Raw genomic sequence first — 25,212 nt, forward strand, 5'->3', positions numbered from 1 at the left:
CACCAATGGAAATCTGTGAGCTACCACAAACGCCGCCATTTCAAATTCCCCAGATTTTAATGTGGCCTGGATTTCCTTGAGCCGCTCTGTGGCCACCAGCCACAATTGATGTTTGTTATACAGACCTAAAGTTTTCCTCAAAGAAGAACTGGTCTCTCTTCCTTGTTCTATTTTTTCTTCCCGAGAGAGGATCTTTTATGCTTTGCCAACCCTTCTCCCTCCTCGAAAAATGGAGAATGAAGCCTTTTGTTTTGTGATGAGTGACAGTAGAGTGCAGGCTCATAGCTTCCCAACCTCTCGAGAGTCACAAATTCACAAACAGTCATCAAGTCCTGAGAGGTATTTGAAGTTGGAGAACAGGCTTCTAATGAAGTCAAACAGCCAAACCAACATGGTGAAGGTCAAACCTCATTTGAGCTGACTCCACTCCTTTCTTCCCATCAGTCTCCCTCTCAAAAATGTCCTGGAAGGGAATCCTGGGAAAATAAATACCTCTCTGGGCTGTGGCAGGCAATGCCCGTAGGGCCACCTAGGGCCACTGCTTCCACAGCTCCAAGACAGGAGTTGGTGGGTCTCTAAGGTGCCGCATGAATGGTTGGCAGGTCAGCAAACAGCCTGAGCAGGACACGGGCTGGGCTAGTCTTTCATTTGAAGCTGAGCAAATAAATATAAGGAGCACAATCCAGATCACAGCCATAGTTTTCTGTTTTAAAGCAAAATTGAGATAAAATAGGTGCTAGACCACTTCAAAGTTTTTGCTTGTCCTCAGTTGTCCTGCACTCCAGTGTCTTCCTCAAATTCACTAAACTTGAAGTCACTTTAGTATGGAAGTGGGACAGTGTTTGTTCATTCCTTTACTCACTGGTGCACATATACACACACATGACAGGAAATATAAAAAGAAAACATTGTTAGTTAATGAAACTAAACATGCAGGTTGTACCATAGTTATAAAACAATTTCAGAATATAGAAACTATGAGAAACAACAAAGTGTTAGTATTTGGAAATAGTTTACAAATTAATCTCTAAATCAGGAGGTTTTAATAAACAAGCAGCAAGTGTCAATGACCATGTAAGTGTACATGTGCCAGCAATTTCTGGCAATCAGTCACTCTAAAGCAAGGAAGGCTTGGAGGGAAACCCTAATTTAAAAAAATGAAAAGCAGCTCATGCCTAAAAACAATGCCCAAAAGACAGCTGTGAGCCAAACAACAATAGGTGTTTTTTGTTTTGATTTTGTAACTTTTCCCTCTACCGGGCATCCTGTAATAAATCTGAGCAAACTGAGTTTGACATTTCCTAATGTAGACCTAAGCAAGATCGCTAAAGATGTCCGTCCACGACCTAATCCCTGAAACCTGTGAGTATATTAAGTTACATGACAAAGTGGAATTAAGGTTGCAGATGGAAATAAGGCTGCTAATGAGCTGACCTTAAATTAGAGAGATTAGACTGGATTATCCAGGTGGGTTCAATGAAATGTGAAAGAGGGAGGCAGAGGAGAGTCGGAAGGAGATGTAACCAGGAAAGAAGGGGCAGAAAGATGTTACGATGCTGGCTTTGAAGCAGGAGGAAGGGGCTCATGAACAGGGAACGTGGGCAGTTTCCAGAAACTGGAAAAGGCAGGGAAACAGATTGTCCCCTAGAACTTCCAAAACGGAATGCAGTCCTGCCAATACCCTGGTTTTAGTCCACTGGGACTGATTAAGATTTCTGACCTCTAGAACTGTAAGAAAATAAATTTATGCAAGTTGTTTTAAGCCAAGATGTTTGTGGCTATTTGCTACATCTGCAGTAGGAGGAAACTAAATAGGGCTGAGTCCTTCATTGTTAGCCTTTCTCCTCTAACACCACCTTGTAGCTGTGTGCCTAATGGTCCATTGCAAATTATTATTAATTTTGTTAGGTGTAATAGTGCCATAGGAATAATTTTTTAAAAAGACGTTTTCATCTGATGGAAATGCACATTCAAGTATTTATAAATGAAATGACACTCTTGCTGAAATTTGTTTTAAGCTATTCCCAGGCAAAAGCCAAGTTATGGGGAGAAAGATAAAACTGAATGTTGTTGATAACTGTTGAAGCTGAATGATGGGTACATGGGAGTTCATTGCGGTTATTCTCTCTACTTTTTATGTATATTTGAAATTTTTCTTAATATAAAATTGCAAAAATAAGTAGATAGAACAATATTTTAAATGTCCACCTTCAAGGGTAGCTACTTTATTCTGAGTAAACTAAGGGTTTTTTCCAATTATTTTTACTTACAGTTTAGTTCCTAAACTTCTTCTATTAACTTCACTCTTGCTAGAGAGACTGGCCATGGCTATGGGCTCTTGATTTTGATCATTTCTTCTGGGAAGTTGGAAGAAAAGAAGCTATTAAAGCTAATGCACGCAATGAATGCAGTTACTATTTTCTTCCTCTGGGTGCAAAGGTGCTGGGGCTCCAACAGGCAGAGGAAGGAGGGCAGGTAGGTATAAGGCAGTGCTGGGGACGGGAGGATGGATGATCCCCAAATCATACTCATCACTCTTCTGTCTCCCTTCATCAGGGCTTGGTTTGGCCCCAGAGCTTATACAGAATTTCATAAATTCTAAAATCCACTTTTTTTCAAATTTTAATATCAGTAATGTAGGAATACAACTTCCAATCTACAGCATCTGTGACTACATGGTATGGGATATTCTCCTGTTCCTGCAAGCATGACTAATCCCATGATTATGGATGTCAGAATCATCTTCTGATGGGATTTACCGTTATCTCAATTTTGTTGAATGTTCTTTGACATTTGTGCGAGGTTCGGTGGTGGTTTTCTATTGCTGCCATAGCAAATTGCAACAATGTGGTGACTTAAAAGAACACAAATAGATCAGCTTATAGTTCTGGAAAGCACAAGTTCTATATGGGAACCACTGGGCTAAAATCAAGGTATAGGCAGGCTGCATTCCTTTCTGGAGGGTCTCAGGAAGAATCCACTTCCTGTTCATTTGGGTTGTTGGTAGATTTCAGTTCTTTGCTGTTGTGGGACCAAGGACCCCATTTTCTTGATGGTTGTAAGCTGAGGGTTGCTGTCTGCTTCTAGAAGCCATTGCATTGCATTCCTTGCCTCAGTGTTGGAAATAATTAGCTCTAGACTGAACACTACTTTGGTATAGAGAATCATAAAATTAAGACTGGAAGGGCTCAAGCCATTTCCAAATAACTTAACAAAGCTCAAGAATATTTATAAAAATTCAAAAATATCCAGCACCCAGTAAGGTAAAAGTCAGACATGTGGCAACGAGAAAAAGGTCAGCAGGCATGCAAAGAAGCAGGAAAACACAATTTACAATGAGGAACACAATCAAGTGAAATCAATCCAGAACTGACATAGTGACTAAACTTAGCAGGACATTAAGAAAGTTGTTACAACTGTATTCTATATGTTCAGAAAGCAGAGAAATATGCCAGATATTTTAAAAATACCTAAATCAAACTTCTAGAAACTAAATCTACAATGTCTGAGATGAAAAATTCATTGGATAGTATTAATGGCAGAGTAGACTTAACAGAAGAAAAGATTAATGAACTTGAAAAATAACAATAGAAACGATCCAGAATTAAACAGAGGAAAAAGAATCCCCCATTAAAAAATGTAAAAACTTCAGTGAACTATAAACATCAAGCAGTCTAACATATATAAAAATGAAATCCTCAAAGAAGAGAAAATGGGAGGTCAGAAAAATGTTTGAGGAAACAATTGCTGGAAAATTTCTGAATTTTGTACAAACTATAAAACCCACAGATCCAAGAAGCTTAATGAACCATAAGCATAAGAAACACAAAGAAAACTATACTAAGGTCATAGTAATAAAATTATTCGAAACTGGTGATAGAAAAATCTGAAAAGCAGCCAGAGAAAAGAGACTTTACATACAGAGGAGCAAAGTTAATAAAAAAAAAATTCTCATTGGAAACAATATATTCAAGAAGATAGTGAAGCAACATTTTAAAAGTGCTGAAAGCAAAAACTGTCAACCTTGAATTCTATATCCAGTGAAAATAACTTTCAATAATGAAGGCCTTTTCAGACAAGCAAAAGTTGAAAGAATTCATCATTATTCTACCTACACTATAGAAAAATGTTAAAGGATATCCATCCCTCAGGCAGTGAGAAAATGATGTCAGAGGGAAGTCTGGATTTACACAAAGAAATGAAGAGCACCAGAAATGTATAATATATTTTTTCTTACTATTTAAATCACTTAAAAACATAATTGACTGTGGGAGTGCAAGGGTAAATTCAGTGGTGGAATTCTCACTTGCCGTGCAGGAGACCTGGGTTTGATTCCCAGTCCACGCACTTACCAAAAAACAAACAAGCAAAACAAACAAGCAACAAACAAATAACAAAATTCAACAAATGGTGCTGCAATAATGGGATACTCAACATGGAAAAACAATGAAATGTGACCTCACCATACAGCATACAAAAAAAAAAAAAGAAAAAAAGAAAAAAAATAGACTGTTTAACAAATGTAACACCATTGCATTGCAGGACTTATACAAATTATAAAATGACTGACATAAATGCTGGAGGAGGAGAAATGGGAATATAGTATTGTAAAGTTCTTAAACTATATGTGAAGTGATATAATATCACTTGAATGTCAACTGTAATAAGTTAAAAATGTATAATATAAACCCTGAAGCAGCTACTAGAAATTACAGAAGAAAGAGTCACGATCTTGAATACATAAAACTTTCCAAAATAAGACACAATGAGAAAGAAGACTGAAATAAGACATTCGTGAATTGTGGGACAACTTCAAGTAGTCAAAAATACATGCAATTAGAGTCCCTGAAGGAGAGGGGAATAGAAGAAGTAGGAGACCAGAAATGAATATTTGTAGAAATAATAGCCAAAATTTTTCTAAATTTGACTGAATTTATAAATTCACAGATCTAAGAAGGCACATCGGTAACAAAATCATAATTACATTTCTCGAAATTAAAAAAAATCTTAAAAGTAGCCTGAGAGGGTAAAATGACACATAACATAGGGAAGAATAAAGATTTCTCATTGGAAAAAATTCAAGCTAGAAGAAAACATTTTTAAAGTAATGCCAACATTTTTTTAAAATTGGGGGAAAAAATCTGTCAGCATAAAATTCTTTACCCGACAAAAATATATTTCAAACAAGAAGGCAAAAGAAAGCCTTTTTCAGACAAACAAAAGCCAAAAGAATTCATGGCCGCAGACCCATCCTGCACTAAATGTTGAGGAAGGCAAAAGGGTAATGAGACCAGATGGGATGCCAGATTTACTCAAATGGATAATGAGCGCCATGACAGTGACTACATGGGTAAATATAAAGAATTTCTGATTCTTTAAATCTCATTACAAGATAATTGACTGCTTCTAGCAAAAAGAATAACCATGAATTGTGAGATTTATAACATAGGAAGAAGTAGAATATATGGCAGCAACAGGACAAAAGCCTGGAGGGGAGAAATGGAAGCATACTGCTGTATCCTGTTATAATATATATGAAATAGTATATCACTTGACAAGTTGAAATGTATACTGTAAGCCCTAAAGCAAGCACTAGAATAAAATAAAATGACAGAGTTATAGCTAGTAAGGCAACACATGAGATAAGATGGAATCATAATAAAAATATTCAATCAACCCCAAAGAAGAGAAAAAAACAGGGAAAGAAACAAAGAGCAGACCAGACAAATAGAAAACAAGTATCAAGATGAGAAACTTAAACCTAACCATACCAATAATCACATTAGATATAAATGCTCAGATTGTCACACTGGGTAAAAGCAAGATCCAACTATATGTTCCATATAAGAAATGCATTTTAAGCATAAGGACACTATACTTTAAAAAAAGAGAAAATGTTTACCAAACTAACATTAGTCGAAAGAAAGCTGGAATGGTTATGTTAATATCACAGAAAGTAGATTTCAGAGCAAAGGATATTATAAGGGACAAGAAGATCCTTACATAACAACAAAGGGATAAATCAATCAAAAATATCCTTACATTATAAGTGCTTATAGCAGTCACATTTAGTCCAGAGTGGTAATTGTTATTTCTGGATTTTGAGGGGCTGTTTTATATATGCATAATCTGCTATTCAGAGATAAGAATGAAGCCAACCAGGTCGGGATTAAGTAATTCAGATTACAAGGGTAAGGAAGATATTATCTGTCTTCACCTACTCTTTGAGACTAAAGGAAGAAAGGTTTATTTTGTCCAGGCCCTAAATTTTCTGTAGCACATAATCTAACTCAACCTGTCTGGATAGAACATTTAAACAATCCAAGCACATGGAGTCCAGAATAAAAATGAGAGCCTTTAATCCTGTACAGTTTAATATAATGCCTGGATACATCCCAGAGTGTATTAAGCAGATAATCAGAAAGTATTGGCAAAGTCCCTTGAGGAATAGGAGAAAAAAACATGGAATTATTAAACTTTACCACTGAGGGAACCCCGGATATTGTGTCAAACATTAGGGAAACCCAAATCAATAAGTCAAGCCCTTGATCTTGAGGCTTGCTCTTGTGAAGCTTGTGTATGTAGCAGAGAAGCTTAGCCTACCTAAAGGTATGCCTAAGAGTTATGGCCTGAGGACCTCTTTTGTTGCTCAGATGTGGTCTCTCTCTAAGGCCATCTCTGAAAGTGAAACCATTGCCCTCCTTCCTATGTGAGACGTGTCATCCAGGGGTGAAAGTCTCCCTGGTGGTATGGGAGATGATTCCCAGGGATGAGCCTGGCCCTGGCACCATGGGATCAACAATGCCATCCTGACCAACAGGGGGAAAAGAAGTGTAGCAAATAAGTTATCAGTGACTGAGAGAGTTCAAACAGAGTCGAGAGGCTACTCTGGAGGTCATGCTTATGCAAACTTCAGTTAGACATTTATACCTATCCTAACTTGCCAATCCCCTACTGTGCTGGTTTGGAAGGATTACGTACCCTAGAAAAGCCATGCTTTAATCCTGCTCCAACTTGTAGGAGCAGCAGTTTCTTTTAATCTTAATCCTAAAGGTAGGTAAATTGATTAGATTATCTCTACAAAGACGTGACTCACCCAATTGTAGGTATTAACCATTGATTAGAGTGAGATGTGACTCCACTCATTCCAGGTGGGGCTTGATTAGTTTACTGAACTCCTTTAAAAGAGGAAACATTTTTTGAGATCCAACAAAGCCATGAGAACCATAACAGCCCACACAGCCAGAGATCATTGGAGATGTAGAAGGAAAATGCCCCTGGGGGAGCTTCATGAAACAAGAAGCCTGGAGAGAAAGCTAGCAGACATTGCCATGTTCGCCATGTGCCTTTCCAGTTGGGTGAGAAACCCTGGACTTCATTGGCCTTTCTTGAGTGAAGGTAACATTTGTTGGTGCCTTAATTTGAACATTTCTATAGCCTTATTTTAAGTTAGACATTTTCACAGACTTAGAACTGTATACTTGCAACTTAATAAATTCCCCTTTTAAAAAGCCATTCTGTTTCTGGTATATTGCATTCCAGAAGCTAGCAAACTAGAACACCAACCAAAACCATTCCTACCAATCCTAGAGAACACCTAGGGCATTATATAAGATTTTACAAAGGTTCAGTGTACTAGCATAACTTTCCAGAAAACTAACAACCTCCAGAATGGTCCCTGGAATGCAGGGGAGCCAGCCTCTCCAGAACATCAACTAGTTCCATCCCTCTATCCCATGTTATCAACAGCCTCTTCTAACATGAAAAAGTTAGAATGGGCATAGCCCAAATACCACCAAAGAGTGCAAGAAAGATCAGAGGTTATGGTGGAGTTATACAGAGAAGGTAGGGTTTAACACAGGAGTATGAGTGCTAACATTATATTGATATTTCTTTTAGCCTCCAGTACCTTAGAGCAGCTAAAAGTAAAAACCTAAGGTTGTGGAATTGTAACCCATACCAAACTCTGAAATCTGTTCTACAGTTAATTGTTGCAATGTACTTTAAAATTTATTGCTTTTTGTATATATGTTATTTTTCACAAAAAAGAAAAAGCAAGAGAAGAAGGAGTATAACAGAGAATATAGGATTTAACAAATGAGTATGATTGCTGAATCATTATATTGATATTTCTTTTGGTATCCAGTATCTTGGAGCAGCTAGAAGAAAAAACGAAAAATCATGGAACTGTAACCCCTACTAAACTTCAAAATCTGTTCTATAACTACTTGTTAAAATGTACTTGGAAATTTATTGCTTTTTTGTATATACGTTATATTTCACAATTTAAAAAATGTTTAAAAAAAGTCTTCAAAGGAGAAAAAAAAGATCCCTTTATCGACAAAGGAATAAATTAATTTAAAAAGACATAATCCTACCTGTTTATGTCTCTAATACCAGAGCTGCATAAGAAGCAAAAACAGACAGAACTAAAAGTGAAAACAGACAAACTAATAATTATGTTTAGAAATATCAATATCCCTTTTCAATAAATTATAAAACAAATATTCAGAAAATCAGCACGGACAAGATATACTTTAGCAACACTATCAAACAACTTAATTGTAATTTATGGAATACTTCACCCCCAAATAAGCAAAATATATACTCTTGTCAAGTGCACATGGAACATTAACCAGGATAGACCAAATCTGTAATCATACTAAATTTAAAAGGCTTCAAGTCATTCAAAGTATATTCTCTGGTAAAATGTAATTAAATTAGATATCAAAAATAAAAACAATTCTGAAAACTCTAAATATTTGGAGACTAAATAGCAAACTTCTAAATAATCCATCAGTCAAAAAATAAATCAAATAGAAAATTACAAGTTTTGAAGTAAATGGAAGTCAAAGCACAGTATAGAATTTGTGGGATGCTGCAATAGGAATACTTAGCAGACTAAATATCTGTTTCAGGAAAGATGAAGGGTCTCAAATTAATGACTTAGCTTCCAGTTTAAGCAACTATGTATAAATAGAAGAGCAAATACTTAAAGGAAGCAGAAAAATGCAAACAATGAAGGTCAAAGTTGAAATCAATAAAAGAGAAAATAGAAAAACAATAAAGAAAATCAATGAAAGCACAAACTGGTTCTTAGAGAAGATTTATGAACTCAATAAACCTCTAGTCATACTGACCAGGAAAAAGGGAGAGATGACACAAATTACCAATATCAGGAAAGAGAGGTTACTCGCCACAGATCTACAGATATTAAAAGATAATAAGGGGATATTATAAAAGTTGTATGCCTATAAATTATACAACTTCAATGAAATGGATAAATTACTTGAAAGACATGAACTACCAAAGTTCATTCAAGATGAGATAGATAGCTGAATAACTTTATTTAAAAAGTTGAATTTGTAGCTAAAACCCTCCCCACAAAGAAAACTCCAGGGTCAGCTGGCTTCATCTGTACAGTCTACCAAACATTTATGGAAGAATAATACCAGTTCTACACAAACTCTCCCAAAAAAGTTGAAGCAGAGGTAATACTTTTCAATTAATTCTTCAAGGCCAAAGTAACCCTGATACCAAAGCATACAAGAACATGACAAAAAAAGAAATTTACAGGCAAATATTTTCAACAAAGTTTTGGCAAATCAAGTCCAACAATATATAAAGATAATAGATGATAGCAAGTGGAGTCTATCCCAGGAATGCAGAGTTGGTTAACATTTGAACATTAATCAATATAATTCACCATAATAAACTAAAAAAGAGAAAAACCACATGATCATCTCAATAGACACAGAAAAACATTAGACAAAATCGAACATCTATTCCTGGTTAAAAAAAACTCTCAGCAAATTTGGAAAAGAAGGGAACTTTCTCAACCTCATAAAAGACATCAATGGAAGCCCTTCAGCTAACATCGTACTTAATGCTGAAAGACTGAATGCTTTTCCTCTAAGATCAGGAATAGGACGAGAATGTCCTCTCTCACCTCTTATATTCAACATTGTACAGGAAATTCTGGCCAGTGTAATAAGAAAGAAAAAGAAATAAAAAGCATTCAGATTGGAAATGAGGAAATAAAACTCTCTTTATTTACAGGTGACATCAGAGTCTATGTAGAAAATCTGATGGAATCTATAAAAATGACTATAACTAATAAATGAATTTAGCAAGATTGCAGGATACAAGATGATATACAAAAATAAATTGTATTTCTATATAATAGTAATGAACAACCTTAAATTGAAATTAAAACACAATGCCATTTCAAAAAATATGAAATATTTAGAGACAAATCTGACCTACAATGGGAAAGATCTATAAAAAACTATAACTATATGTGCAGATAAAATTAAATGTTATTAGTGATGGATTTATTCACTCTTGATATTGGTGATGATTTCATGAGCTTATTCATATGTCAAACTTTATTAATTTTTACACTTTCAATATGTGAATTTTACTGCTATAAAGCTGTTAAACATGAAATAAAGGAGTATTTGCATAAATGCACATGTATGTAATGATGACATTTTAAGTTAGTTCTTCAAAAATCAATCTATAAATTAAATGCATTCTGCATTAAAATTTCAGTAAGACTTTTGAAATAATTGACTAACTTATTCTAAAATATAATGAAAAAACCAAAGTTCCCAAATAGATAAGTCAATTTGATACTGAAAAGCAAAGAAGGGGAAATTGTCCTAACAATCAATTATGAAGACATACTATAAAGAAACATGAACACTGGCATGGGAGCAGGCAAATGGACCAAGAGTACAGAAAAGAGCTAAAAAGTGGATCTAGGTTGGGTTCAAGGTAATTCAGAATACAGGGGTATTCTAGAATTCCATCTATTCTTTGAGACCAAAGGAAGAAAAGTTTAATTTGTCCAAAACCTAAATTTTCTGTAGCACATAATCTAGTGCAACCTGCCTGGATAGATCATTTAAACAATCCAAACACATGGAGCCTGGGATAAGAATGAGGACCTTTAATCCTGTATAGCGTAATGTAATGCCTGGATAATTCAGAGTGTATTAAGCAGACAATCAAAAAATATTGGCAAAGTCCCTTGAGGAATGGGAGAAAAAACGTGGAACTATTAAATTTTACCACTGGGAAAACCCCAGATATTGTGTCAACCATTAGGGCCACCCAAATCAATCAGTCAAGCCCTTGATCTTGAGGCTTGCTCTTGTGAAGCTTATGTATGTAGCGAAGAAGCTTAACTTACCTATAAGTATGTCTAAGAGAAAATTCCAGAGAACCTCTTTGTTGCTCGGATGTGCTCTCTCTCTCTCTAAGCCCAACTCTACCAGTGAAATCATTGTGCTTCCCTCTATATGGGACATGACATCCAGGGGTGAAAATATACCTGATGGTGCAGAAGATAAATCCCAGGGATGAGTCTGGTCCTGGTACTGTGTACTGTGGGAGCAACAATGCCATCCTAAACAAAAGGGGGAAAAGTGTAACAAATAAAAATCAGTGGCTGACAGAGTTCAAATAGAGTCAAGAGGCTACTCTGGAGGTCACTCTTATGTAAGATACAGTTAGAAATTGCTACCTATCATAACTTGCAAAACCCCAACCAAAATCATTCGGCCAATCTTAAAGGTCACCTAGGGCATTATATAAGATTTGACAAAGGTTCCATGCACTAGGGTAACTTTTCAGAAACCTATAACCTCCAGATGGGTCCCTGGACCAGGTAAGGCCTAAAATGCAGATGGGCCAGCCTCTCCAGAACATCAACTAGTTTCATCCCCCTACCACATATTACTGACAGCCCCTTCCAACATGAAAAAGTTAGAATGGGCATAGCCCAAATACCCCTAAAGAGTTGGAGAAAGATCAAAGGTGATAGTGGAGTTATACAGAGAGGGTAGGGTTTAATAAATGAGAATGACTGCGGAATCATTACACTGATATTTCTATTAGTGTCCAGTACCTTGAAGCAGTTAGAAGTAAAAACCTAAAACTAGAAAAACCTAAAAAATCTGTAATACCAAACTCTGAAATCTGTTCTGCAACTAATTGTTGTGATGTGCTTTGAAATTTATTGCTTTTTTGTATATGTGTTATTTTTCACACACACAAAAAAGTCGACTGTGATGATAATATATATATATATGAATAGGGTAAGGACAGAAAGCCAGCTCTTTTATATAAACTATTGAGTTTACTGATTATAATCATCAGGATATCTTTTTTTATTGTTGTTACCATGACAGAAAGCTTTTTATTTTGCATTGGCAGGCTTCGGGAAACGAACCTGGGTCTCCAGCAACCGGCATGGCAGATGAGAATTCTGCTCCTGAGCCACCGTTGCACCACCCAAGAAAGCTATTTTTAAAAGACAATTTTCTTAGTGCAGTGGTAGGGTTACAGGAAAATTGTGCAGAAAGTACAGAGTTTCCGTATACCTTGTCCTCCCCTCCCCACGTATAGTGTTTCCTACTATTAACATCTTGGCACATTTGTTACAGTTACGGACTCATATTGACACATTTTTCTTAACTGGGGTCTGTAGTTTAGTTTTCACTGTCTGTGTTGCATGGTTTTATAGGTTTTGCCTAATGTATCAATGTCATGTTTCCACCAGTACAGTATTAGACAGAATGGTTTTTCTATTCCAAAAATGTTCCGTGTTCCACCTATTCATCCCTGACCTCCTTCTTCTAAAGCTCTGGAAACCTCTAATCTTTTTATTGTCTCTAAAGTTACACCTTTTTCAGAATGCCATACCATTGAATCACACAATACATATGCTTTTCAGACTGTCTTCTTACATTTAGTGAAATGCATATAAGATTCATCCATTTCTTTTCATTTCTGGACATTTCTTTTGCTTGCCAAATCATACTCCATTGCATGGATGTGCCACAATTTGTTTCTTCATTCTTCTAGTGAAGGACATCTTGGTTTCTTCCTTTTTTTTTTGGCTATTATGAACAAAACTACTACAAACATTTGTGTGCAGGTGTTTGCATGGACATACTTTAAAAATTTATTTGGGCAAATACCTAACAGTAGATCCTTTTTATAATATAAAGTTAAAACAGCTAAAGTTAGAAAAATCGCTTTAAGAATACATGTAGACAAGATAGGCAGAGCACTAACCTTCACTTTTCATGGCCGGCTGCCACCATGGAAGATCCTCTTCTATTCATAAATCCTAATTAAAATTCATGTCTAGCTCTAAAAAAAATTGCATTTGGTATTACTAGAACCTGGTGTATGATCCTTAAAAAAATATGTTTCCACAATTCACCAGGGAGAGAATGCATTTTTAATAACTTGTGTTGAGAACACTGGTTCCCTACATGGAGAAAAATAAAGTAAAATTTTAGCTTCATGCTGTATTCAAAGGAGAAACTCAAGTGGATTAAAGAACTAAATATTAAAGGTAAAATAAAGAAAATAGCAAAAAATATTTCAGACCATATCTCTGAAATTGAAGTTGATGGGGAATTTATTCCTAAAGAAGATCCCCAAAGCCAAACCATACAGCAAAAGAATGTATGGATTTGAGCACATCAAAATTAAGGATTTCTATTTAACAAAGAATTCAATAGACTGTCATCAACAGTTGACATATCAAGAGAAGATATGTGCAATGCCAAAAAAATGACAAGGGATTAATACCTAGGTCTGTGCTAACCAACATAATCGCCATTAGTCTCATGTGGCTAGTTATATTTACTTTTACAATTATTAAAATAAAGTAAAATTTAAAATTCAGTTCATCAGTTGCACCAGCCACATTTCAAGTAGTCACACAGGACTAGTGATTACCATATCAGACAGCGCAAATATAGAACCTTTCCATCATCTCATAAAGTTCTATTGGACAAGGCTCTCTAAAATATACATGGAAATGTTGCAAAACCAGAAAAAAAAAAGATAGGGAACTTATTGGAAATATGGGCAAAGGGCATGACAAAAGCAAACCTAAATGGCTAAGAAATATATGAAGAGAAGTTCAACTGCATTAGTAGTGAGAGAAATAAGGCATCAGTTTATACTTATTTCATTGACTAAAATTTGAAAATTGGATAATATCAAATGTTGATAAGTTGTGGAAAATGGAACATTCATGCTATGATGGTGGTAGTGAGTATTGGTGCAGCCATTCTGAAAAGCAACCTAAAACTATCTAGTGCAATTAAATGTGTGCATATCTGTGACCCTGCAATCTGCCTGGAAAGCTACACACTGCATACAGCAGTGAGAAGCAGAGTGCTGTACCAAATATATAGTAGGAATTTAAAATATCAGCAAAAGGACCATAAGCTAAAACTTATGGAATCTTAAAAGAAGTAGATGAAACAAAAAATGCCAAAAGATGCAAATGAAAGAGAGAAGACTGGAAAATTTAGAGTTTCAGTCTAATAGGGCAAATTACAGGATCCTAAAATCACAGTGCCATTGATGTAACTTAAAGCACCACAGATTTTTTAAAAAGATTTTTATTGGGAAATCGTCACACACATATATTCCTTACATGGGTGTACAATCAATGGCTCACAATGTCATCACCATGATCATTTTTTAGAATATTTGCATCACTCCAGAAAAAGAAATAAAAAGAAAAAGCTCATACGTACCACACACCTTATACCTCCCTCTCATTGAGCACTAGTATTTCCATCCACCCAATTTATTTTACCCTGTGTCCCCCCTATTATTTATTTATTTTTATTCTTTTTTTTTTCCACTCACTTGTCCATACCCTGGATAAAAGGAGTAGCAGTCACAAGGTTTTCACTATCACACAGTCACAATGTAAATGTTTTATGTTTATACAATCGTCTTTAAGAATCAAAGCCACTGGAACACAGCTCAACAGCTTCAGGTACTTCCCTCCAGCCACTCCAATACCATATAAGCTAAAAAGGGATCTCTGTATAATGTATAAGAGTAACTTAGGATAACCTCTCAACTTTGTTTGAAATCTCTCAGCCACTGCTAAAGCACCATAGATTTTTTAAATTAATTAATTAACTATTAAACATAACCACATTCCATTCTTGATATATAATCAATAACTCACAATATCATCATATACATTAATATATAGTTGTATATTCATCATCATGATCATTTCTTAGAACATTTGCATCAATTCAGAAAAAGAAATAAAAAGAAAACAGAAAACCATTCATACATACCATTACCCCTCACCCTCCCTTTCATTGATCATTAGCATTTCAGTCTACTAAATTTATTTTAACATTTGTTCCCCCATCCTATAATTTATTCATTTTTAATCCATATGTTTTACTCATCTGTCCATAAGGTAGATAAAAGGAGCATCAGACACAAGGTTTTCATAATCACACAGTCATATTGTGAAAGCTATGTCATTATACAATCATATTCAAGAAACATGGCTACTGGAACACAGCTCTACATTTTCAGGCAATTCCCTCCAGCCTCTCCATTACACCTTATTTAAAAAGGTGATATCTATTTAATGCCTAAGAATAACCTCCAGGATAACCTCTCTGTTTGGAATTTCTCAGCCATTGACACTTTATTTTGTCTCATTTCACTCTTTCCCCTTTTGGTCGAGAAGATTTTCTCAATCCCTTGATGCTGAGTCCCAGCTCATTCTAGCATTTCTGTCCCATGTTGCCAGGAAGGTTTACACCCCTGGGAGTCATGTCCCACGTAGAGAGGGGGAGGGCAGTGAGTTTGCTTGTCGTGTTGGTTGAGAGAGAGGCCACATCTGAGAAACAAAAGAGGTTCTCTGGGGGTGACTCTTAGGCCTAATTTTAAGTAGGTTTAGCCTATCCTTTGCAGGGATAAGTTTCATATGAACGAACCCCAAGATTGGGGGCTCAGCCTATTGCTTTAGTTGCCCCCACTGCTTGTGAAAATATCAAGAAGTCTCCACTTGGGGAAGTTGAATTTTCCCCCTTTCTCACCATTCCCCCAAGGGGACTTTGCAAATACTTTTTTATTTACTGTTCAAATCACTCCGGGATTTATCACTCTGGACAAACTTACATGCCCTACTCAAGGTTCCAAGTACTATGGTGTTCAATTAAGCTGTCCACATAAATTATGTTAGGAAATGCACTAGTCAAAATATAAATTTTGTACCAAATAAACATTTTTTCTTTAGTTTCACACATAAGTTAAAGTTTTAAAATATTAATTACTATCTATTTTCAACACCTTGCAGTATTGACATTCCTTTTTTTCTTCCTCATGCAAAACATTTTAAATTTATGCATTTAGTCACTATTCTTATATACTCTAGGCATTCCTAGATTATACCATCTCAGTCTTTATCATCTATCTTTCCTTCTGATTTCATTTAGCACCACAGATTTTTAAAGGTTCATGAATTATGCAAAGATGTACACCAGATACATCAGAGTTGGAGAATCTGGAAGAGGGGAAAATGGGAAAGGGGCTCAGAAGTGATGAGAAAACAGTTAAAGCAAAATGGGGACTAAGGAAGACAGTGTAGGTTTCTAAGGAGAAACTACCCTTATGGGGACAGAAAAGGAAAGGTTTTGACTGAAGTGTGGAGTTTTAGGAAGGGAGGAAATAAATCAGAAAGACATCCATGTGGAAGCTACTGTCTTATTCTGGCTCCAAAGGAAACCATTCAAAGAGTAAATAAGATTCATTGCAATTCAATTCTTTGAAAACAGCAATTCAATAATATTTATCCCAAGGGAGTAAGAAGTACAGTCCAAGCTGAAACTAGCACTTATCTAAATTTCATTTTGCTCATAGTAAAGGAGCAAGAGGCAGCATGATTTATACCTGTTTCAGAAAAATGTGAGACAGGCTTCAGTAGCAGTGTCCTACCAAGAAACAAGGCTGGAATGTCACAAAAACACCTTCAGCATTTCCCGTCATCTGTAGAACGAGATCATTCCCCATCATTTTCCTTCTGAGACTTTCCAGACTCAATTTCCATCACAACCCTAGTAATTGTAGCTCAAATTCATCCAAAAAGACTGACTCAGTGTTCCATCAACAGACCTTGAATGTTCCTCACCACCTGCCTGGAAAGCATCACTTATTAATGTCTCTTTAGTGGCCTCTTCAATCTTAGCCCGTCTCTTGTGGTCCTTTCAAATCTCTCAAATTTCACATGAATGTTCCCAGTTCTAAACCACTGGAACACTTCTTGAGTGCACCACTCAATTGCAGACAGTTATTTTCTTTTAGCATTTTGAAGATATCACTCCAGGGTCTTCCAAATTCCTTTGTTTTAGCTGAGAAATCAGCTACAAATCTGGCTTAATATCATTCACAATTTTTTGGAAATTCTGAAACTTTAACTTTTCAAATACTGCTTTTGTCTATTTATTCTCTCTCTCCTTCTGAGATCCCTTTTTCAAAACACCTTTTTATTGTGAAATATAACATACATATAAAAAAAGCAATAAATTTCAAAGTACATAGTAACAAGTAGTTATAATACAAATTTCAGAGTTTGTATGGGTTACTATTCCACAATTTTAGATTTTTCCTTCTAGCTGCTCCAAGCACTGGAGACTAAAAAAAATCAATATAATGATTCAGCAGTCATACTCATTTGTAAATCTCAACTTCTCTGTTATAACTCCTCCTCCTTTGATTCTTATCCCAATCTTCAGGGATATTTGGGCTATGCCCATCCTAACTTTTTCATGTTGGAAAGAAGTGTTGATAATATGCTGTGCTGGTTTGAAAGGAAGTATGCCCCCTAAGAAAAGCCATGTTTTGATATAAATCCCATTTCATAAAAGTAGAATAATCCCTATTCAATACTGTATATTTGAAACTTAATGAGATCATCTCCCTGGTTGATGTGATTTAGTTAAGAATGGTTGTTAAACTGGATTAGGGGATGACATATCTCCACCCATTTGAGTGGGTCTTGATTAGTTTCTGAAGTCCTATAAAAGAGGAAATATTTTGGAGAATGGGAGATTCAGAGAGAGCAGAGAATGCTGCAGCACCACAAAGCAGAGAGTTCCACCAGCCAGCGATCTTTGGAGATGAAAAAGGAAAATGCCTCCCGGGGAGCTTCATGAAACCAGAAGCCAGGAGAGAAAGCTAGCAGATGACGCCATGTTCGCCATGTGCCCTTCCAGCTGAGAGAGAAGCCCTGACTGTGTTCACCATGTGTCTTCTCACTTGAGAGAGAAACCCTGAACTTCATCGGCCTTCTTGAACCAAGGTATCTTTCCCTGGATGCCTTTGATTGGACATTTCTTTAGACTTGTTTTAATTGGGACATTTTCTTGGCCTTAGAACTGTAAACCAGCAACTCATTAAATTCCCCCTTTAAAAAGCCATTCCGTTTCTGGTATATTGCATTCCAACAGCTAGCAAACCAGAACATATGGGATTGAGGGATGGAGTTAGTTGATGTTCTGGAAAGGCTGGCCCTTCTGGGTTTTAGAACTTATCTTGCCTAAGAACTCATCTAGAGGTTGTAGGTTTCTGGAAGGTAATCTTAGCTCGTGAAACTTTTGTAGAATCTCAAATAGAGGCCTAGGTGTTCTTTAGGGTTGACAAGAATGGTTTTAGTTGAGGTATGGCATGGTAATTAGCAATACCTAGCTGAAGGTTGTGTAAGAGTAGCCTCCAAAATAGCCTCTGGACTCTGTTTCAATTCTCTTAGCGAATGATACCATATTTTGTTACATTTCCCCCTTTTGGTCAGGAAGGCGGTGTTGATCCCACAGTACTAGGGCCAAGCTCATCCCTGGGAGTCATGTCCCCCATTGCCAGGGAGACTTTCACCCCTGGATGTCATGCTAGGACCCCACTTAGTAATTTCTTTGTCTCTTACCCTCTCTTCTGTTTCCCCCCCCCCATCTTTTCATCACCCAATACCTTATTCTGGATATTGTTTTCTGATCTGTTTGTTCTTACATTAATTCTTTAGCTGCTATAAAACCCATCCATTAAGTTACTAAGTTTGATCTTTTTATTCTCGGTTCTAGAATTTCCATTTGATATTTTTATAGTTTTTATTTCTCTGCCAAAATACTCAATCTTTCCTTTCATAAGCAAAACTATCTTAAAATCTGAGTCTTATATCTTCATTCTTTATATCCTTACCTTTTGACTATCGTGACTAGTGCTACTATGAATATTCACTTACAAGTATTTGTCTGATTTTTTTCTGAGCATATTTCTAGGCATGGAATTACTGAGTCATATGATAATTCTATATTTCTGGTTAGTTTTTCATTTGTGCTTGACATTCTATGACAAAGTGTTTACACATAAAATTTTTTTCACTTTCTCCAACTTAAACTTTAAGAAAGTTGCAAGAACATTATGATATACACCCATAGTCATCTCATCTTGATTCATCAATTGTTAACATATTTATGTATTTGTTTTCTTTCTTTGTCTCTGTCTCTCTATGTATGTGTGCTGTGTGTAGATAATACATACATATGCAAATATGCATATGCATGCATGGCTGTCTATGTGTATATACATATACACTTTTTTTTCTTAAGGATTAGATGCAGACAGCTGCAGGATACTTAACACCTAAACCAGTCCTTGCAGTAAAGTGTTGGAGCTGATAGTTAAATATTTGGGTATTTGGCAAGGTGGTTGTAAAACCATCAGCAGCTTGAATTTGGCCATGGTGGGAGTTGTTTACACCACAGAAATAAGCCATTGCTACAAATCAGTGCTCTATTTTTACCCTGGAAAGGCAATTTACTAGCACACCACTGTCTTTAGACCCCCCAAACTGGGACTTATCTTACAGTGCCCCCAGCTTTCTTCAACTTACTTGTTTTTCTTTATTTTTCCAGTTTCTTCTCCTCACTGACTTCCTCCCAGTTGATACTGGGAAGTCCAAGTCCTCAAGCCTCTACCTCTTCTGCAGAGAGAGTTTCAGCTGTACATGGTATATTCAGCATTTTTTTTAAAAGGGCTAAAATTGCTTATTTTAAATAAAATACCATAAAAATAAAGTATAAGGGGATAAGAAAGAGATACTAAGACATAACTTTGAAGTCAGAAATGAGACATATTAAAAACACATACATTTAGACTGCTGCTTCTGGCCAAAACAAAGAAACAGGGACTGGACTTACTCTCCTGCATAAAACAATACAATAATTGAACAAAATATATCAAACAATGGGCTTCAAGGTACTAAACATCAGACAATGAAGGACAGTGACCCTTGAGGAATAGGAAACAAATAACATGATGCCTACAATTGCCCCACCTTTTGCCTTGAGAGAGCTTCCAGGCTGCAAAGTAGGGAGAGACAACCCAGTGGATTCCTTGAGTTGAGTAAACAAAATTCAGAAACAAAGTCAGAGTTCACTGGACAGAGTAACAGAAAGAAGAGAGCTGCACAGAAAGAAATTTCAGATATTTACAGATGATCCTCTAACACTGTTCAAGATTGTTTAGCACATGTAGTGGGTTCAGTAGTGTCCTCCCAAAATTCATGCCAACACAGAACTTCAGAAAGTAACCTAATTTGGAAACAGGGTCTTTGCAAATGTAATTAGTTAAAATAAGGTCATACTCATTTAGGATAGACCCTAACTCCAAGGACTGGTGTCCTTATAAGAAAAAAGAAGGATACACAGAGACCCAGTCACTCAGAGAAGGTCAAGTGATGACAGAGGGAGATTGGGGTGATGAGACCATAAGCCAAGGACTTCCAGGAACCACCAGAAGCTAGGAAGAGCCAAGGAAGGATTCTTCCCTAGAGCCTTTATAGGGAGCATGGCCTTGCTGACAACTGGATTTCAGACCTCTAATCTTTATAACTGAGAGAATAAACTTCTGTTGTTTTAAGCCACCCAGTTTGTGGTAATGTGTATGGCAGCTCTACGGAACTAGTAGAATATATGCATGCAAGGGACACCAGGGTTAGGAAAATAACCTAGGGTTAGAGGCAACTGTACTCAGTGCTTACATAAATCCAGGAATAGGTCCTGTTTCCATCAGGTAGATTGGAAAAACTCATAATTCACAGGGCACTGGGTAAAATAATTAAAGGGTCTTGCCCCAGCAGTGGGATATAATAAGCCTGAGACTGAACTCCTTTCTGGGCTCATCTAAAAAAATTTTAAAATCAACACACAAAAGTATTGACCTACTTCCAAGTAACTTAAATGCATCCCAGAACTGAGCTCAAGAAAATGCATAGGAATATAAAAATATCCAGCACCCAACAAATTAAAATGTCTGACATGAAAATAAAAAATTACCAGGCATACGACAGAGATGCACTGGTTGACGAGTCTAAAGCACATATGTGGAAGGGTCTTAGCACAAGTCCTTTGCAACTGCTACCCTCATGTCAGGTGCCTTTAAATCAGATCTGGGTGAAGGTCTCAGGCAGAATTAATAGCCTAACAAAATCAATTCAGGATGAAAATGGAGTTCTGCAGAATTCATTGTCACAGGGTGCTCTGAATATTGGTTGCAACTGTCTCCTGGACTTCCATGCCCAGGACCCACTGCTAGGTGTTTCGTGTTTACTGTTGGATTCAATAACATCACCATTAACTGCTGACTTCTTCCCAGGTCTTTGACCAAATTTGTGTCCTACTTATGGGCCCTAGCACTAATAATGACTCGGATTCAGCGTCTAGATCAACAGATGCTACAAAATCTCAGATGAGCAGTCATTTGAAAAGAGGCCATTATGCCTCCTAGCTTAAGCATTGCTATTGTCAGAGTCAGGGTCTTGTGGTGGTTTCCAAGCTGCACAATAAGCAGATGATCCCTTAGGGGCCACATGGAAGCTCCCACAGCTGCACCTGGGCAGACCCAGATGGTAGCTGATCACTACGGGATACCAATTAACAGCCAGTTAGCGCCCTCTGGCAAACAGGCAATGCTTCATGTTTCAAGATTAACACTCAGTAGCTCACCTTAGCTTATAACCACTGGTGGATCCCTGTTGAAGTCTCCCCTCAATGTCTGTAAGAATCTCAAAGGGTCTCTATCCATAGAGGCCCCTTTAGAAGTCCCCACTGTGCTGAGTTCCCATATACGACTCATAATTCCCTTAGAGTCCTGTTATTGTTGCTATTTTCATCTTATTTGAGGATTTTGATCATTGTTCTCAAGCCTAAATCTTTTTTTTTTAATTTAAGAAAACAAACAATACACTTAGAACCACCAACAATGGATATCTTAGTTAGTTTAACCATAGGCACATTTAAACAAAGTATCCATACAATCATTGTAAAGTCTGAGTTTGTGCAGTAAGTTTCATAAACCAATTTAAAATCAAGGCAATAAGGAAAAAATCTACATATTCAGATAGCAAAGTTCTTAAATTCTATTAAGCACAAACTTAGATACCATTTGCTCAACTGTCAGAACTGTGAATGTTCTCAAAATATCAAGTAGAAAGTTCTTACATGTATCTGCATTGTCAAGCTTAAATCTTTTAATCTAATAACTAAATACATGTAAGCTGAATAATATTTTCTTTAAAAAAAGTGCAGCATGGTTGTGACACTGGAGTTCTGACCTGCTTTGTTACCCTGGAAATGGTAATTCTACATGAATACCATCTGCCGGTAAAAAAAAAAAAAAAAAAAAAACAGGCAGGCAAGGAAACAGGAAAGTATAATCCATGATAAGAGAAAAATCTGTCATTCAAAACAGACCCAGAAATGACACAGATATTAAAATTAGCTGACAATGGCATCACAATAATTATTATAATTAATAATTAAAAGGTTAAGTAAAAACATGGAAGATGTAAAAATGATCAAAATTGAATCTCTAAAGAAGGAAACTTAGTGTTTGAGATGAAAAGTTTGGTGCATTTTAAGAACATAATTGATGTGCTCTGTTTTGGTTCAGCAGTTAAGTCTACGGAACTTAAATTTTAATTAATGCAATTTTCATTCTCACTTTTTTTTGAGACATGATGTCATTTGATCACATTTTACCAAGACACTGACCATCCTGAAATCCTCCTTTGTAGAAAATATTTCCACTTCTTCCAAGATAACCTTGTTTGCCTGTAACCAGTAAATGCTATCCTCCAGATCCCCTTTTCCGGGAGCCAGTGCAAACAGCTGAACTGCTGGGAGTATCACTTGTCCTCAGATGCACTCTGACTACAGCTGGCATCTCTTCTAAAACTGGGATCATCATCCCCACTTCCCACCCCCCATTCCCATGATGTCCTTAGAACCCTTGGGTTCTCTGCAAGCCTCTCAGAGCTCTAGAAGTATTCTACATTGATTTTAAAATCCAGTATATTTTACTAACTGCCAGGTGTTTGTAGATTTTAAAAAACAATCTGCATTTACACGAAAATATTTGAGTCGAGTTATTTGCTCCTTTTTTTAAAAATTGTTTTGTTGTTTTTCTTTTCTTCCATCCTTCCTTCTTTCTTTTTGCCATCAGCCTATACTGCTCCTAAATAATCCAAATGTTATTCCCTCCTACATGGGTTGAAGTGTGCCCCCCCAAAAGATATGTTCAAGTCCCAACCCCAAGTCCTATCAATGTGACCCTATCTGGAAATAGGGTCTTTGAAGGTGTCATAGTTAAGAAGAGGCCAAACTGGATTAGGGTGGGCCCTAATCCGATCTGTCTGGTGTCCTTATAAAACAGGGAGAACTGGGCATGGACAGACGAGGAAAGAACACCACACGATGGCCGAGGCAGAGAACACCACGGATTGCAGAAAGCCATGGCCAGAAGCCAAGTGGAAAAGATTCTTCCCTACACACTTCAAAAGAAGTGTGGTGTTGCATACACCTTGATTTGGGACGTCCAACCTCCAGAACGGTAAGGCAACAAAATTTCAGTTGTTCTAAGTCTTCAGGTTGTGGTACTTTGTTGTGGCAGCCCTAGAAAACTGAGACACCTCCCCAGCCCAGACTTGCTTGGGGTGGAACACTGATGACAACCCCTGGCTGCTGTGATATGCCTGGGTCTGCTGCCATCAATGGTCCTGCCGGAGGCAGGCCCCTTGGGAGTCTCTCCCTCCAGGCTTTAATCCTGCTGGCTTTAACCTGCTGTAACCCAGGAGCATTCAAAACAGGGGGGCTTTTTGTCATGTTCACATCTCACCCATCATAAACACACCCTCCCTGAAGCGATTGCCCCATCTCCTCCAGCCCTTTCTCAGACACACTTGAAAGAACTGTCTGCACTTGCTCACTCCATTTCCTCACACCTGCTTGATGGTAATCTGGCTTCTCTGCCCCACCCCCAGGCTTCCTGAGAGGCTTTCTCAGCTCCAGCAATTGCCCTTCAGGCCTCATACTGCTTGGCAGAACTTGACACTGAAGACCCACTCCCTCCTCTTCCCCTACTTCTCTGCCACTCCTTCATCTCCTTCTGCCCCTCCTTCTGTCCCCCACCCCACCCTGCTGTTTTGCTGAAATTCCTGGAGCTTTGTCCCAGCCGTCTTCTATTCTTCCAGGAGGACACAAGGACTCCAGTGGCTTTGCTGACCCCACCACTGAGGGAAGGTTGGGGATGAAGAATGAAGACATTGTAAGTGAGGGGACTATACAAGGCCCTGGGTTAGACCTCTGAGAGGAGTGCTAGGGAGGAGAATTAAGGCAGTTGGAGGAAAGTGGGGAAACTCAGGACATGCCTGTTGCTACCAGGTGTGGTGCCTCACACTAACGTGCCAATAACACTTGGGGAGCCAAAGTAGGGGTAATGTAAAATATGCAAAGCAAGAGTTCCCACGGGCACATTATTATAACCTCTGATATTTCATCTAAGCACAAAGCAATATTTCAAACCAGAATGCTGAATAAGTCTTTTGTCTCAATTGCCAAGAGGAGTATGACTTGAAAATTTGGAAACTCCCCTCCCCGTGGGAAAAGAGACATTCAGATTTGTTGGTTCCCTTTGCTTTCCACATGTGTATGTGACACAGAGAAGAAACAGAGGACATTCCCTACTATGGCTGGTGGTTCAAACACCAAAGACTTACTAACCAGCATTGTGTCCCATTGCCAAGCTCAGTTTTGAAATCTCCCTTCTTGCAAGATTCCTTCCCAGCCTCGCTTGAGGCTGCCTTTCCCAGGAAGTCTCCCATCTTCCAATCCTTTGCTGGCACCCTGACACATAAAATAGTAGTTCACACTTCATTCTGCTATGATCCTGTTACTCATACACAAGCCTTCTTTCTTCAGTTGATCTGTAGGTTTCTTGAAGGCAGGGCTACTGGCCCCTTGAGGCATCCAGCAAAGAACTCACCCACTGTGAGCACAAGGTGAGTATCTGTGAATGGAGGTGTGC

General features: G+C 37.3%; 2 long non-coding RNA genes across 2 annotated transcripts; one reads left to right on the plus strand and one right to left on the minus strand.

Annotated features, from left to right (window-relative positions):
- LOC143662167 (uncharacterized) lies at positions 1-19,833 on the minus strand. Its single transcript, XR_013165191.1, has 3 exons — positions 19,742-19,833; positions 11,339-11,413; positions 1-861 (listed from the first exon to the last, which is right to left on the minus strand). It is a non-coding gene; the product is annotated as an uncharacterized LOC143662167 (long non-coding RNA).
- Positions 1,301-23,596, plus strand: LOC143662166 (uncharacterized). Its single transcript, XR_013165190.1, has 3 exons — positions 1,301-1,362; positions 19,764-19,858; positions 23,563-23,596. It is a non-coding gene; the product is annotated as an uncharacterized LOC143662166 (long non-coding RNA).
- Positions 23,597-25,212: the final 1,616 nt, after the last annotated feature.

This window comes from Tamandua tetradactyla, chromosome 18 (genome assembly GCF_023851605.1).
Source record: "Tamandua tetradactyla isolate mTamTet1 chromosome 18, mTamTet1.pri, whole genome shotgun sequence".
NCBI classification, from domain to species: Eukaryota; Metazoa; Chordata; class Mammalia; order Pilosa; family Myrmecophagidae; genus Tamandua; species Tamandua tetradactyla.